Raw genomic sequence first — 18,565 nt, 5'->3', positions numbered from 1 at the left:
TAAGCAGCCACCCTCGCCTTCCTATTTTGGGAGGCAGGACAAGTGCCTGATTAGTCCAGGGGTGGAACTTAAAGGTAATGGGGGTCATTTACTAAGGGCCCGATTCGCTTTTTCCCGACGTGTTACCCGAATATTTCGATTTGCGCCGATTTCCCCTGAATTGCCCCGGGATTTTGGCGCACGCGATCGGATTGTGGCGCATCGCTGGCATGCACGTGACGGAAATCAGGGGGCGTGGCCGAACAAAAACCTGACGGATTTGGAAAAACCGGCGCATTTAAAAAAAAAAAAAGTGTTGCAGAGCTTGCACTTACCTTCACTAGGGATAGGCCGGTGAACTTGAGTGCGTTCCGATGCTCTTCAGCGCAGCAGCGCCACCTGGTGGACGTTGGAGGAACTGCCTAAATGAATCCCGGCCCAACCCGAATCCACCGCAGAGAACGCGCCGCTGGATTGCGAATGGACCAGGTAAGTAAATATGCCCCGATGTCTTAGTATTTTACTTTTTGCGTTAAAACACCAAATAAAGCGTGACTTCTTTCTAATCGGTTTTTAATTCCTAATTGATTTTTTTCACATTCCCTGTTTGCAGTGCTGGAGTGAGAGATATACTCAGTTTCCCTCACAAGGTATACTGCCCTCCTTACCCTACTTATGACTTCGCTTTATTTACAGTGGCTCTTTTCAGGATCCCGCCTTACTGGCTCATTTTCTGTAGGCCCAAACTTACTTCCCCCTTTCCCAATTTCTTATCTATTTTATGCACCCAAACCTATTGGGCACATTTAATAAGGGCTGTGCGCCAGTTGGACTTCTTTTACGTGCAAAGCTGATATTTAAGAACTGTCTGCACCACATTTGTATAGCACACAACCCTTTTGTGGTGCGGCTGCACTAGGCATCATGCAACACAAATTTCTGCACTGAAGGCGGCGTTCTGATGCTCAGTCAGACCATGCGCCAGATTTAACATGCAAAGGCCAACAGGATTATATTGCATGCCCCATGTTAAAGGTGCACCAAAAATGGTGCACTCTCTCGGGGTAGTGCAGGGAGTGCCAGATTCATGCACAGTGGCACTTCTGCCTTGCAGCGCTGGGGTCCTGGGTTTGAATCCCGCCCATGTCAACATCTGCAAAGAGTTTGTATGTTCTCTCTGTGTTTGCGTGGGTTTTCTCCGGGTACTCTGGTTTCCTCCCACACTCCAAAAACATACTAGTAGGTTGTTTAGATTGTGAGCCCCATGGAGACAGGGACCAATTTTACATGCGTTGTGCAGCATATAAAATAAAGAATTATTATTATTCAGAACAAGCGCCAGGAATCCTGAATCTGGCGCCCTCTGCACTATACACAGACAACCTTCATATAGTACAGTTCACTGTACAGTTCTTACTAAATGTGGCCCATTATATCACCTTTTCTGTAGTTCCCCAATTTATTCTATCCTTTCTGGTGTGTCCTTCACTCATGCCCCTGTTGGTACCCCACCTTAAGGAGCTCAACCACCTAATGCCTCGTTTTCAGTTCCCCTCATGCTCCCCTTCCCACTCCACAATATTCCCACTCCTTCTATTTTTCTGTACATGATTATGGGGGCTGCCTTCTTCCCTGACTTCTAGTTACAGCATTCAGTGATAGTATAGAAAATTGCAGTATACAATACTTTCCATTGTATATAGGAAACACCGAATAATAAAAAAAAATTTAAAAAATTATATTTTGGTTAAAACTAGGTAATTTTATGGTGACACATTACCTTTAACCATTTAAGTTGCTTTGTATGTGTGTCTTAAATGCTACTTGTCTATGCTACTTTTATATATTATTAATATGGCATCGATATCCTTTATGGGAATTCTGTATGCTCCTTTTTCTCTTTTGTTAGTATTTTGTAATATAACTGTGATGCTGTAGACTTTAACATTATCATAGTCTTCTCCAGGTACCAGCCTCTTATAAGAAGCTTACTACTGAAGTTTTCAGTGACCACAACTAACTGTTTCCATCGTAGAGTGAACTATAATTGAATTCATCAGCCTCTATTAAATTCTTTTTCACCATTTTTCAGTATTTTACTGCCTGCTTGGAATTTCAATTGAGCTCTGGCAGTCGCCGTCCATAAACCTTTCTTTCAACTTACACAAAATTCCAATCAAGATGGTAACAATGAACGCGCTCTCCAGAACACGATCTGCTCCGCTTGCCAGGTAAGTGAATTATAGACTCTTTTGTAACAATAACCTTATTTTTTCATTGAGGCAAAATAGAGTTGAGGATTCTGATAGACGGGAAATGCTAATGAGCGATTGTCTGACAAAGCAGAGACAGCCTCAAGGTTTTCAGATTTTTCATAGAAGCTGAGATGTTAAACACAGAGGAGCTGAACAAAAACATTGAATGAATTATTTTTTCAACAAATTGGTATTAATTCATGACAATATAAGAAGCTACAGCTGGTATAGAATAGAGATTTCTACGGAAACTGCCACTCAAGTGGCCAAATTAGAAGGAAAAATTATGTAGATATTTGTATTTTATAAAATCTTATATTAAATTCATAAAAATTTACAAAATACCGTAAATATTTTGGCATCGCTAAGGCTACAATGGAAAATTAGGTAGTATTTTTATTTTGCTTTCAATGTGTGGTTCCTTCATTTCATATAACTTTGACCCAAAAACCTTAAGCAATTATTCAAATGCTTACCATCATTTCCTTCATATTGACCTATTGAAAAGATACTATTACTAGGAGACCTACAGATTTACCATGCCATCTTTATGGAGAGCTGATAAGAAGTTCTCCACTTCCTAATAACCATACAGTAAGTATGTGATCGACATTGACTATCTACTTCCTGAGACTGTTAAGATCATAGGCAAGATGTGGTACAAAATGAAGAAAAGTAGAGAAAGAGAGAGGGAATCTATTAATGCATGTGGGATTCCCAGGGGTAAATGTGTATAAATGTATATATCAGTGCATAAATGTGTGTGCCTGAGTGTATAATTGTGTGTAAGGCTCCATTCTTACATCTATGTGCCCACGCTAGCCAAGGCACATGGCTCACCCCTACCATCTCCATAGGGAGCAGAGTGACTGCACTGCCAAATTGGACCTGCCCTATCTTTTCCTGCTTGGCACCATAGTTTGGACACCATGCCCATGCACAACGTCCTCTATGGCGTTTTGGTGGCTAGCTCACCGCCACCATTTGAGAATGAGCCTAAGAGTGTATAAATGTGTATTAGTGAAGAACTGTATGTATATGCATATAAATATACAAATATGTGTGTATATATATTTCCTTATGGCCTATGAAGAAACAATATCTCCTCCAAGATTGCCCATCTGACAATTTGTTCCCCATTCTTTGGGAACCCATAGAAAAATTACCAACTAATAAGTGTGACAAAGCAATCTTCTACTACCTGAGCTATAACTGAATCCTTGGTAACCAATTACCTTCTTCCTAGTAATATCCATCTTACAGTAAAGAACTTGTTCACTGCCCATCATAGAGAAGGATATTCTTTGTGATTCACTGTATAATGCCACAGTGAATGCCACCAGGTTCATATATTTCTAGCGGGTCCAAATATCCAATCTGGCAATGGAGTTTACAATGGATTCTATTCCCATTCACTGTGAGTGATGTCTCCATTGCTTGCTATGCAAGATTAATTTAAGCAGGTCAGTGCCGGGTCAGGGTCAACCTTCTCATTTAGAAGAGAGCAGATCTTAACACCATTAATGAGGAAGAGCTTAATAGTGAGAGCGGTAATTACAATATGCAAAGTAGGGAGGTTATATTAGCCACAAAGAACAGTTACGCAGGATGAAGGGATAGAGATGGCCAAAGGCTGATACCAGACAAAATCCAATTGCTTCTTTCTTGCAAGGTTAAAATAATTTTCTGTGCTTATATACAGCAGCAAGCCTGAGGTCGGCAGTGACTTAATGAAATAAATGCATTTTTTTTGAGAATTTTTCTCTTTATTAAAGTACGTGTGAACATACAGAAGTAGCAGTACAGAAATTGCTCATCCTCTTCATGACATGAGTATTACAATGCTTGTTTAAGAAGTTGACTGTGGAGGTCATCTGGTGTAGCATCCCATAACTCTCCTTCTTGGTCAAATAGCTCTTACACAGCCTAGAGATGTGTTTGGGGTCATTGTCCTGTTAAAAAATAAATGATGGTGCAACTAACTGAAAACCGGATGGGATAGCAGCGGCTGTAAGATGCTGTGCTAACCATGCTGGTTCAGTATACCTTCTATTTTGAAATTTTGAATAAATCCACAGTGAATAAAACACTGTGGATCTCCCTTCACTCCCACACCAACACCTCCTCCGTGGTTCACGGTGGGAAGCGGTGAACAAAAACACGGTAGTTGGAACCAAAGATCTCAAGTTTGGATTCATTAGATCAAAACACAGATTTCCACTGGTCTAATGTCTAAATCTTGTGCTTGTTGCCTGTCCTTAGCAGTGGTTTCCCAGCAGCTTTTTTTAGCCATAATACAAATTCTAGCAAAGTCTACAAAGTCTATTCAGTTAGACAATAAGCTGTGTATTCACCTGACTTCTGACACCTCATGGTCCCAACCCCATTTAAAAGGCAAGAAATCCCACTTATTAAACCTGACAGGGTAACTGTGATGTGAAAACTTTTTCTGGTGACTACCTCTTGAAGCTCATCAAGAGAATGCCAAGAGAGTACAAACCAGTAATCAAAGCAAAAGTTGACTACCATGAAGAACCTAGAATATAAGACATATTTGTAGTAGTTTTGTTCTTTGTTAACTATATAATTCCACATGTGTTAATTCATTGTTTTGATGCCTCCAATCTACAATTTTTAAAGTCATGAAAACTCTTTGAATGAGAAGGTATGTCCAAACTTTTGGTCAGTATTGTACCTACATCTTCTTGGATTAGGTAGACATTTCTTAAGGAAATCAAAATCAAGCATGGTAAACCAGGGACACTTTCTCATAGATCCAGACACTGTGACTGTAATCTTCATATATTAGTTATCCATGACCTCCATCCTTCTAAAAAAACAAACAATATTATGAGACAGACCAAAAAAACAAACAAATACAACAACACTTGAAGAACAACTCACTTGAAGAATTCAGATAAAACAAAAATGGAATTGAGAATAGTCAAAGGCAGCTACTCCACGTCCCAGTAGCCTCTTTCGATCCTCCCACTATGTCATCTTTAGCGCGCTGAGCCAGCGGCTGCGCATACTCGCTTCCGAAGCCAGAGCTATTGAGTGTGCGCAGTAGCACCCACTTCAGAGACAAGTACGCGAAACCGCATAGAGAGTCTATGCAGAGCACGGACGAGTGTGCGGCTACCAGGACCTGTGTGCCGAGATGACATTGTAGGAGGATCGAAAAAGGCTACTGGGACATGGAGTAGACAAGCCATGTAGCCTGAGTTCCAGCTACTTCACGCCCAGTAGCCTCTTTCACAAATTTGCATATTAGGGCAATAAAACTTTTCCAAACGCAGCGGCTACTAAAGGATTAGCCCTAAAAAGGGCTACAATGGCATTTATTATCTGAAACTTAATAGGTAGATCTGAGATGGTAGGTTTCCTTTAAGAAAACCTCTTATCAATTTGTGTAATCAGCTCTTATGGAAACCATTGTTCCTCTATGAGTATATATCTCTATAGGAGCTGTGTGTAGAAAATAATAAGAACTCACTTCAGTACCAGGGACTTTAATTGTCTTGTTCTATGGAACAGAAGCAGATCTTTTTATCTAAAATGTCACAGCCCTTTGAGACTTCTATGAATACAGAATGCTTCTGTGGCCATTCAATGTAGCAAAACATAATTTATTACGGTCTATTCAGTCTCTATGATATGGCTACTCCACAGTTTACAACCATAAAAAAATAAATAGAAATAAAAAATAATTTCAGAATAAGGAGGTTAGAACCGGAGAATGTCTACCCTGAATGTAATTTCGATCAGTGGCTTATTTACAGATCTAACAACTTGTGGTCAGTAAAAAAAAAAGTCACAAGCATCAGAGAGAAGGGATAGGATTGTTTTTCAGTATAAAGTTCATGACCAGGGCAGAATCCTGTGCACAGAGCCTGTATGGAAATATATTGCTGCTATAAGGTCGGGGTGACATGTGGTCATGTGACTTTTCTACTTACCTTATCAAACAGTGGAACCAACCCACCCTTAATTGGATGAATAGTATAAATGCAGTGAAGATGAATATTCTAAAGAGAATCCTGTATCCATTCCAACACCTCCTTATACCAGTTCTAATGCGAGACCTACATGCCTTCCAAAAGGAAATCATCTGATTTATCTGGGAGGGGAGGAGACCCAGGATTAAGGATAGCGCTATGTTTGTCTATAAGAATCTGAGAGGCATGTCAGTTCCCCCACATTATCTTATCGAATACTATCAAATTAGCCAAAATTGCAACTATTTATGATAGTCCACTGGCCTCCCTATGGGTACAGCTTGAATCCTTTTAACATGCCCACAACCTACTATTTCCTCCAGCTTGAAGATACGAGACAGAGAGTTCTCCTCAGGAAATATATCCCACCAGCCATCTCTGTTCAGCTGAAAGTTGCTGCTGTTGTGGCCTTTGACGAGTTCCAATAAAGGACTGTAATTTGGGCGCCCCATCCTCCATTACCATGGATCCCTATCTACACACCGGGGTTGCCCCAGGGGGAAACTTACATCGTCAGCCTCTCTCTCCATTTTCTTGCACTCACCACCTGCTGGTAGACCTGTGAGGCCGAGCATGGGGCCTCTATTCCTGATACCAAGGATCGTGACCACTGACGGCCACTAGGCCGCGTTAGCCAGTCACACAGGTTTTCAGGGCTTGGCCTCCTCCTGCCACGTTAAAAGGCTAGGCCCCGATGGGGAGATGTTGCACATCATGCACCAGACTGGTTGGTGATGTCTCTGGTTGCAGGACCATCAATTACAGTGAAGGGAGCTTTCTGAGACAGGGAAAGCTTGAATTCATTGTTGATCTCTCCTCATCCTTGACATTTTACACCGAATTTACACTCCCTTCAAAGTTGAATTTCATGAAATAATTATGATCTGGAAGGTGTGCAGCTTCTTAACAACATACTGGTTTTGTCAGAACCTGTCCAGCAATCGCGCAACCACAACCAGGCTTAGTGCTAGCTGTCAGACTAGGTGAGTGATGACGAACTCACCCTGCGACTTCCATGCGGGCTAAAGCCCTGCCTAAAGCAGATAAACTGCCCTGGAAAGGCCGAACCCACTATCAGGAACCTAACTGACAGTAACTGAACTACACTACAAAGTGACACGAAAACCTACTTCGTCTGGCAGCTGCTGGATGGTGGAGCGGACAGGTAACCGGAATACAGATATAGGTCAGTGTTCACACTGGTAACAGAAACCAACACTAGACAGACAGGAAGGTGGGGTAACACTAGGAGATAAAAGATACTGAGGGACAACAACAGATACAGACAGACAAGCGGAGTCAAAGAAACCAGGTCAAAACCAAGATGGCAGCAAAGGTACAGATTCGTATAGCAAATAGAATGGTCAGTAGGCAAAGCAGAAGTCAGTACAGGCGGTCCCCTACTTAAGGACACCCGACTTACAGACAACCCATAGTTACAGACGGACCCCTCTGCCCCATGTGACCTCTGGTGAAGCTCTCTGGATGCTTTACTATAGTCCCAGACTGCAATGATCAGCTGTAAGATGTCTGTAATGAAGCTTTATTGATAATTCTTGGTCCAATTACACCAAAAATTTTGAAACTCCAATTGTCACTGGGGCAAAAGAAAAAAAATTGTCTAAAACTTCCATTATAAAATATACAGTTTCGACTTACATACAAATTCAACTTAAGAACAAACCTCCAGACCCTATCTTGTATGTAACCCGGAGACTGCCTGTACACAGAATAGCAAGAAACGCAATGGCAAGATCACTGGATACACAGATAGACTGCAATAACCAGCACCAGATGAAGGGCTGGGAAGAATATAAGGCAGTAATGGACACTACCTCCAGCACTGACTGGCTCAGCCGTCCATCACTCAAATCGCAGCTGCATCCTTTCCCAGGATCAGAAATGGAGCTGTCAATCACAGACAGCTCTGGGTGTAGTTTTCCAGCAAGAAGCCTGAAACCTGATCCCATCAGTACAATTTGCGAGTTCTGACAGGTTTATTATATTTTAGTATACCGTATATACTCGTGTATGAGCCGAGATTTTCAGCACAAAAAATGTGCTGAAAAACCTCGCCTCGGCTTATACACGAGTCAATGATAAAAATAAATACATTAATACTCACCCTCCGGTGTCCCCGATGTTCCTCGCGGCTCCCGATCCCTGTCGCGGCTCCCGGCGGCTTCTTCACTCTTCACTGGCCGGGAGATCGCGATGGCCGTCACACACTGTGAAGCGACGCTGTCGCCGCGGATGACGTAATCAGCGGCGACAGCGCGGCATCACAGTGTGCGACGGCCAGCGCGATCTCCCGGCCAGAGAAGAGTGAAGAAGCCGCCGGGAGCCGCGATGGGGATCGGAAGCCGCCGGGAGCCGCGACGAACATCGGGACAACGGAGGGTGAGTATTAAGTTTATTTCTTTATCTGTATAGGGGCTGCTGTATACTACTGAGGGCAGACTGTATACTGATGGGGGCAGGCTGTATACTACTGGGGCTGTGCTGTATACTACTGGGGGCTGTGCTGTATACTACTGGTTGCAGGCTGTATACTACTGGGGGCAGGCTGTATACTACTGGGGGCAAGCTGTATACTACTGGGGGCAAACTGTATACTACTGGGGGCAAGCTGTATACTACTGGGGGCAGGCTGTATACTACTGGGGGAAGGCTGTATACTACTGGGGGCAAGCTGTATACTACTGGGGGCAAGCTGTATACTACTGGGGGCAGGCTGTATACTGCAAGGGGACAAGCTGTATACTACTGGGGGCAGGCTGTATACTACTGGGGGCAAGCTGTATACTACTGGGGGCTGGCTGTATACTACATGATGGCTGGTTGGCTGTATACTACATGGGGGCTGGCTGTATACTACACCCTCGGCTTATACTCGAGTCAATAGGTTTTCCCAGTTTTCGGTGGTAAAATTAGGGGTCTCGGCTTATACTCGAGTATATTTGTGCTGACATATTCCCTTTAAGTGGTGAGATTATAAGGGCTGCTGATGCACTTTTTAGATGCTTGTAAAATTGTTTTCTCCTGCCACTTTTTGATAAATACAACCTACCTGTCACAGGTGTCTCTGCAACTCATTTCTCGGGTTGCAGGCGCACCCGTGAGCCTCAGTGTGCCCCGCTGCTATCTCACTTACCTCTACTTGCTCCAGTGACGTTTCCCGCCTAAGGGTCATGTGCACTGGCTCTGTAAAATGTAAAGGGCCAGCGCACCGCTAATTGGTGCTTGCCACCTGGTACTTAATAAATTGACAGCCTCTTCCGTTATGCCCCGCCAGATCTTTGTGCTTTGTGCCTTAGAGAAAGCTTGTTCCCTATGCCCTCTGCATTTATTGTGATTTCACGTTCTGACTGTGATTCCATACCTGCCTCACCATTCTGCAACCCGCCTTGGCTGCCCCCGCAGACATAGCCATGCCTGTGGAGCTACCTGGTGGTACCACACACCACAGCAAGTTCAACCCGCTTTGCAGAGGGCTCTGGTGAAAACCAGGTTCCCCTTAGACTCCGCTCCCAGGTGTCGGCTTACATCATCGACCATGGCGGGTACAGTGGGTCCACTACCCCTGGTGCCTGACACTAGCTATCAATAAGTGGTTCTCCTTATTTCAGATATTATATTTCCAAGGGTCACTATGACACCCCAGCATTTGAAGTGATTTGTAGCAACATAGTCATGTCTCCTGGGCTAACATCCACTATGTACTCAATTTTTAACAAGCCACCAAGGGACTCTAAAGTCCTAATCATGCTTCACTGGTTGGAGGATTTGGATTTCCAACTTTCCTTACAACAATAGCAAAACTGCTGCAGTTTAAGATCAATAGGTGAGAAAGCAGGGCAAAACTGTCTAACAAAGTCTGCAGAGGCAACACTGGTCTGGAACGGAGAGGATCAGATAGGAACAAGGGTGCAGACAGGAATAGGGGTGTTGTTTTACCTGTCTATCCCTGTCTGTCCCAGCCCAATGTTACCTATGCACCAAAAGTAATTATGCCTACTGGTAAGTAACTGAAGTGGACTGGTGGCACCTCTTTTTTCTATTGTGAAACTTTTAGAGGCGGAATGCCCAAACTTCAGTCAGAAACCCACTTATCACAAAGTACAGACATAGCAATTTAGAAACCTATTTCTCCCTGCTCTGCCACAGCTTTAAAATGTATCAAGAACACCAATGCCACTGAAAGAAGGAGGGGAAATGACTATCATTCAGCTCTCCTCTGAGTTCCCATTGAACAGGAAGAACTGTGGGTCAGGAGCTCAAATGATAATCCATAAATCCATAAATACTTTTGCCCTCAAGTGCCATATACTGTACTAGGTTACACAATAGATTATTACCTTAGTTGTTTTCTCCAGACATAACCAAATAGATGTTCAACATTAATACAACTGGTATATAATATATTTTTGTATACCATTGTATATTTTTTGTAAATAAATATAAAATCTAAATATCCTAAGGGTAGGATTTTGTCCTCTACGGAGCATGATGCTATGTGGGAGTTTATTCGAGTTTACAGAAAGGCCATATATGCCCGTAAAACTGCTGATTGAACCTACCTTGCCCGGCTCTCTGCAGCCTGGTTTTGGTTTGGCAGTGGTTAACTCCTTTCAAAATATATCTTATTTATTTGTTAGTCAAACAATATTCTGTGTAGCTTTCTCTTTTTCCCGATTCATGGCTATTGCGCTGTGACTGTCCTTTTGTGTGTGTGCGATTTTATTTTTATGCTATCTCTGTTGGGTGTCTGGATTGTTTACCACCCTTATTGTGTTTGTTTGTTTCTGTGTGGCGGTTCCATATTGCCTAGGATTAACAGAGGCAAGCAGGCAGGTCTGTTGGAGCAGGAGTTTTAGGGTGCACTGTCATATCAGTCCCCGTTACTTACGGAAGACAAAATGGACTTATTTCAGTTTAAAACCATAGATAGACTGCCGTGTTCTTCTTTTTCACTGATGCCTTGGTCTCTTCTTCATAATTTAGGTAATTTAGGTAATCTCTTCTTAGTTAATTTAATTCTGGGTCATTTCATCTGGGACCTGATCAACCCACTCCTGCCTTTAGCTGTAAACACCCTCAGTGTATTTTTACACTAAGCACAGTGAGCCAGGCAGTACCATCACCAACTACTGGCCATTGTTAGCACTGTGTTTTATTATAATGTATTATTATTATTATTGTTGTTTACTGATTAATATGTAATTCTGTCACATAGTCTAGCATCCTGATTGGCTGGCCACCAAGAACCTTCTAGAGGGCAAAACCTGCAAAAAAGGTAATGAGGGGTTATGCCATTTTTGGGGTGGGAAGTCACAAGTGGAGGCTGAGAGAGGTGAGCTGGAGTGTTAGTGGGAGTGTTATTGGGGTGTTAGAGGAAACTAAGAGAAGTTTGCGGAGTGAGACAGAGAGAGAGACAACCTGCAGACACACTGCAAAGCTGTAAAAATCTAATCCAGCCCCAGATGTCAGTGCATATTTTGTGTGCTACATCCTTATGTCCAAGGAACCAATCCAAGCCTAAAAAAGGCAATTGTGGCAAGCCTCTGGGGTTAGAGGGTTTCAAGATCAGAATGACAAGTTCCAGATATACTCCACCCCCCAGGTAGTATATAACCACTCTACATACAACTACAGTATTATAAATACTGTAAGTCAGTGGCTGGAAAGGTCATCAATGGCATCTATATTCCAGCTAGGTTTTTCACCTATGCTTGGTAAAGGGATGGCCATTGATGATTAATCCAGGTTATGGGTCTTTGTTAATGGAGCTTGTGGCCTGCACCTGGTCCAGGGCATCAGAAACCCGAGCTGCATCATGAGAGCTCTCTCCGACCAGAGCTAGAGGTGCTGCTGTGTGTGTTACAAGCCTGAAGGTAAAGACTGCCAATGCGTTTGTTTTGTACCCTTAGCCAGAGAGGGAAAAAGCTATTGTATTAGCTAGCGCCTAGACGGGCAGGTCTTTTTGTTTTGTACTTTATTTCTGTCAGTTATGAGCATGTACAAGTTGGACTTGTGAACACAGCTGACAATAAAGACTGGAAGTCAAACCAGTGTTTGGAACTAAAAGTCTCAGCGTCTCTGTGAACTGTCTTGGCTCTCACCCTACAATACATATGCAATATATAAAAATATATCCACATAACCTAACTCTTTAAGCATACTGTATACACCACATATACATATAAACACATATTATGCAATTACAGTGTATACATACAAACATAAATATACACGCACACATACAGAGACACAAACCTATCTATATACACATATGCTACCACATAAAAACACAGATCATGCACTTGGAGTTTACACCTACATACACACGCATGTATATACAAACACCTATCTGTATACACATACCTACACATACGCAAATACCAAAAGCAGAAAAACTCTTCATGTACTTACATAGGCATATACTACCACATACATACATATATATATACACCTACATACGCATATATAAACACAGTCACACATCATGCACTTACAGTTAACACATACATACAAACATCATTCACATAATGGAATCAGAAAGAAATGCAAATGATAAGCAGCTGCTCAGCTGCTGCAGAAATTAAGAGAAGCAGGGGAGAAGGAGACAAAATGGGGGGAGGGGGGGTCATTAAGACTGGTGTTTTAAACACCAGTCTTAAAATTCCCCCCACTGGTGCACTGAAACCAGAATCTACTAAGAAGCTCCGATCTGTGCAAATTCAGCCAGTTGGGACCCAAGACCAGGTCTGCCGCTGCCAAAGCTTTTTGCTTAGTCTTTTTGCTATAGTTTCCGGGGGAGACTATAGTAAATTTGTCAGGTTGGGCATTCACACCCTTGCCTTTCACCCGCCCGCACTGCTCACTCCCTGCACCGCCCAAAATGATATGCGGGTCGGAGACCCATATAATTAGAGAGTAGGGAGGGGTTTATGAGCCTTCTCCTCCATAAAACTGTCGGAGAAAACATAATGAGCATCCCTCAATATATGTTCCAGTACCTCCATCTTCCTTCTCCTTACACATGCTGGGCCTGTGGTGTGAGAGCTCCCCTCCCCTCCAGCAGGGTCTGACAGGACGAAGAGAAGGGGAAGAAGATTAGAACCCCTGAACTGCCTCTGTAAGTCTCCTGATCCACAGCCATTTTTGAAGATCGATCCTGCTGCTGCTCTGATACAATAGTGGCAGTCAGATTCTCTAACTAGCAAGGACATAACTACAGCTGTAACTGCAGCTGCTATGGGGCCTGCAGTGCCAGGGGGCCTCACCATCCTACCTGACATACTAAAGAATGGAGGATGTGCACCATTATATACTTTTTATGCTGCACATTGTATAACATAGCATGTATAGCATAACATGTATACAACATATATGTCATGTGAATATGCTGTATCTGTCATGTGTATATGCTCTATACCAGTGGTGGCGAACCTATGGCACTGGTGCCAGAGGCGGCACTCCGAGCTCTTTCTGTGGGCACCCGGGCCATCGCCCCAGCACATCAGACAGGACTCAAAGAATTTTCCTGTAGTTCGAAGCAACCTAAAAGATGCTGCTTTCAGTGATATTTTAAAGTGACTTACTTGGCTATTTGGGACTGTAGGAAGAGGGAGAATGTGTAGACAGAGCCTAATTATCTCTGAAGGACTTCCTACTGGCCCCATGATTCTTTGTGTACAGAGGGACACTGGAAAGAAGCTACAATGATGCAAATTTTCCCTCCTTCTTTCTAATGTGTTGGAGAACGTTGTTGAAGAACAGGGAGCAGTAAGATACTGCTCTAATTTTGGTTGGCACCTCGCGAAAATGAAGTGCATCTGGGTTTGCAGTTTGGGCACTCGGTCACTAAAAGGTTCGCCATCACTGCTCTATACTGTATGAGTGTATAAATGTGTGATTGTAATTTGCATGTGTGAGTAAATAAATATGTATATTTCTTAAGTGGGAAGGGGGACCCCATGCAGAAGTGTGCCATGGGGCCCTGCTTCACCTAGTTATGGCAATGCTAACTTCTGGATAAGTTTGGACAACCAAGGTACCCAGATGGCTGCCTAAAAAGGATCAAGGAGGATCTGCCATTGCTCCTGACCTAAGATGTGGCCTGTGTGCCTCTGTGATGCCTGTTCTGAAATAAACTGTTTGACATCCTCTCTGTTCTTTGTCAGTCTCTATTTCCACTATGATTATGCCACTCTTGCAGTATCCATGTAAAGGTGTACTTGGCCTTCCTAGGGGAAGATAAAGTGAATATATTTGTTTCTTTGCAGAGAAATATGTAGTGCAATACAAATACAGAAATATGTGATATTTTGGTCTTACAAGACCTTCATCACACACTGTGTAGTGTGTAGGGGGTGCCAGATTCATGAATTGTGGTGCTTGTTCTTCATGAATCTGGAGCTCACTGCACTGCCCCGACAGAGTGTAGCAACTATTTTTGGTAGACCTTTAACATGGGGCATGAACCACACTTCTGTCGGACTTTGTATGTTAAATGTTATATGTATATAACTTACCTTGCACCCTGACAGAATCCTCTGTATAGTCCCATGGGTTGGGCTTTGCTTTGGATGCATTTAAAAAAAACGTGTCTATGACTTGTCTGTGTTGCAGTCTCCTCAGCTCTTAGCCCCCACTTTTGTCTAAAGGGGTCTAATAAGAAGCTTGATACTTCAATCCTTCTAGGGGGGCCCATGGCCACTCAAACCAACCACCAAATTTTAAATTAAGAAAGGCCTTCACCCATGAAATCCTCGTACATCTGATCATGCTCTCAATACACATGTACACAAGAGTAATTTCAGGACTTTTGAATGTCCTCCAAAGGTCCTGAAACCACAAATTTAAAAGCAGGCAGAAGGGACGTATCCTCTATTCCCCAGGAAGCTTGATTCTAGTACCATATGTAGGAAGTGAATCCTTGACTTGTAGGGATGCAGTATTCATACAGCCCTGGGCCCATGGCAGTCTTAATCCGCACCTGAATCAAGAAATACATAGGAAATTACCAATCTTTATTAGTGTTGATTCCCCCTCATGAAAAAAGACCTTTTTTTTCCTAGTGAAAAATGCACCTGAATAAAAGACATGTTGCTGTGTTACAGTCATTCACCATATCAGTTTCCCAACCAGATTTCAGTGCTTACAAGGTTATTCTTCTTGAAAGTTAAAGGGGTATTCTCGTCTGGACATTCACATTCTGTTTCATTAATCTGCCATATATATACATTTCTTCATTTAGACGTTATTAAAAAAAAATTACCTGTGTGAAGATAATTTCTCATAAATCTCATAGAAACAAGACTTATTTGTTGGATACGACCACCTCTGCTGGAGTGATAGCACAAAGAAACAAATTGATTTTGTATATGGACGGGAGTTACTGTATGTCTCACAGCCGTCCTGTGGTAATGATTGCTGAAGCCAGGAGGTCAGCCAGGGCTCAATAGTGCATGTGTGGCCACTGCTGCCAAAATGTGAGGTGGTCGTATCCGAGGAGGCTATCTTGTTTCTAAGGGACAACATGGCTACATTCATGAGAAATTATCTTCACACAGGAACATTTTTTTACTAACATCCAACTGGAGAAATGTTTACATGTGGCAAATGAATTAAATTAAATGTGAATGCCCAGATGGGAATACCCCTTTAAGTTCATTTATCCAGTATTATGCCCAACATACGATAGATATATTTGCTGTAATACCACCCCCACCAAATGACCAATAAAGTGGCACTATAGAACAAAAACAAAGAAACCAAGAATAATAATAGTACCTAGAGAAATTGAGATTTAGAGTGGCTTGTCTTTCCTCCCTCTGCTACCGCGGAGCTATTCCTTAAGTATTGTATAAATTTACAATACATTCTTTAAAAAAATAAAAAAACTTGCTGTAGGTGGATGGAAGTACATTCCTGCAGTGCCTGCTGTTCAGGTGGTTCGAGCTCCTTGTGTATTGTTTGGTCTTGTGCTTTACAGTTGTTTATTTTTAGAATATTTTTAATACGCTGTATGACAATAGGAACACTGTTTTGGTGTTCTTTATTTCTCGACCAGGGGGTGGTATACAGTTTTTGCAGCAAGTTATGCTTTTGGCAATCAGAATGTACCCTAAATTAGTAGATCCAGTAGATGTTTTTTGCTTTTACTATAAAAAGGTTTGTAGGAGCGCCACCTCGTTGGTTGCGTTTATTACTGATGGTCATCTACATTGACTATAAAAGGAAATCTACCATCAAAATCCATCATGATAAACCAGGGAGAATTGCATGTAGATCCAGGCACCGTGACTGTGGTAATCTTGTTATAGTTGTTATTCAAGGCCTCCTTGCTTCTAAAATCAACTTTATGCTAATTATGCTAATGAGCTAGAAAAGCTCTGGGGGACACCGCTGTGCTGGAGCACTTTCCCGCCTTAGTGCCTTTTAGTCATTATTGTACTACATATATCCATGGGTGGGATCCGACCAGCTCTTCCAGGCTCAGGGGAATAAGTTGTTAAAATCATAACTGGCTCTGAGGGTTAGGAAGAAGCATTGCAGAGAGACAGCCTCCACCCATTACCTTCTGCTCCCCGTCCATCACGCAGCGTTGTGGCCTGAGTGGTGCTATATGTGTTAGGGTTGCACCGATACCAGAATTTTGAGTGTGATGCGATACCCAGAAAAGTATTGTGATGCTTGATACCGATACGATACTTTCAAGAAAAGAGAAAAAGTATTATCAGAATGTTATGGTGTGGTCAAATGGGGCATTTACATTGCATTTAGAAATGCAATGTAACCGCCTGGTGGCGGGGCTCGGCCTGATAGCATATGCATTTCCATTGAAACACATGCGATCAGTAACAGTCACCAGTGATTTGCCAAGAGAAGCTTTAAGCCCCTTCCACACTGGCGTTTTTCACGCGCGAGTTCTGCGCGTGCATTTGACGCGCAGAACTTGCATTGCACTCTGTCCCATTGTATTCAATGGGTCTTTCTTCATTAGCGTTGGTTTTAACGCGCGTGCTTGCGTTAGTTTTTCACGCCCCATTCAAGTCTATGGAGATGCATCAAGAACGCATTGCACTCGCAATCATTGCGAGTGCAATGCGTTTTAAATGTAAGGGTTGCTAGGTGACCAGAATAACATTATTTCCCCTGCTCGCGATCGAGCATTTAATTAAAAAAACACAATGAAGAACAGTGAAGAATAGAATAAAAACATTGAACAAAGTGAACACAGGATCATTTAAGAGAAAAACACAGTGCAGAACACAGTGCAGAATAGATTACAGATGTTCGGCACATCTGCTTACTTGTCGGGAGATGCGCACGGAACGGTGCGCCCAAAATAGCATGTGAAGAACAATATATATGTGTGAAGAACACATTGCAGATGTATTTAAACATCTGCAATGTGTTCTTCACACACATATATATTGTTCTTCACATGCTATTTTGTTCGCGCCGTTCCGCGCGTATCTCCCGACAAGTAAGCAGATGTGCCGAACATCTGTAATCTATTCTGCACTGTGTTCTGCACTGTGTTTTTCTCTTAAATGATCCTGTGTTCACTGTGTTCAATGTTTTTATTCTATTCTTCACTGTTCTTCACATCTGCTAATTTGTCGGGAGATAATATACGCGCGGAACAGTGAAGAATAGATCGCAGATGTTTGCAAATTATCAGAAGACATTATTTTTCAATTAAATAACACATTTTAATCCCAAACCATGGTCCCTTTGAAAAATGCTCGAGTCTCCCATTGAATCGCGCGTGAAAAATGCGCCGAAAACGCAAAAAAAACGCTAACAACACGTGCGTGAAAAACGCAAAAACGCTAATTACTCCAAGGAAAAATGGAACAAAAACGCAGCCAAAAACGTCAGTTTTTCACGCATTGCACCCTGACGTGAAACGCAACGCTAGTGTGGAAGAGGCCTTAGTTCTTTACGACAGTGTAGTAGATGTGTTGTAGAGGTTGTCCTAGTAATGTTAATATAAAATGGTGTACTAAATAGTATAATTTAAGGCTCATGTAGACAGGTGTTTTTGATGTCCAAGTGCTATCCTTTTTTTGCAGATGGCACATGTCCATTTTTTTTTACAGTAGTAAAGGACTGCACGTCACTCCACTGGGTCTGAAAGAGGGTGTTCAAGTAGGCTACCAGTCCGTTAAGTATAATGATAATAAAAATACACTTGGCAATCCATTTGATGATGCAAAAACACAGAATTTTACTGGTGTACAAAGTATGACAATCCAAATTCACATAGCGTTTCGGTCTAAACTATAGACATTTTTTTTTTACAGATATGGAGACAGT

Source organism: Engystomops pustulosus, chromosome 6, assembly GCF_040894005.1.
Source record: "Engystomops pustulosus chromosome 6, aEngPut4.maternal, whole genome shotgun sequence".
In the NCBI taxonomy this organism is placed as follows: domain Eukaryota; kingdom Metazoa; phylum Chordata; class Amphibia; order Anura; family Leptodactylidae; genus Engystomops; species Engystomops pustulosus.
This window is presented reverse-complemented; position numbering follows the sequence as displayed.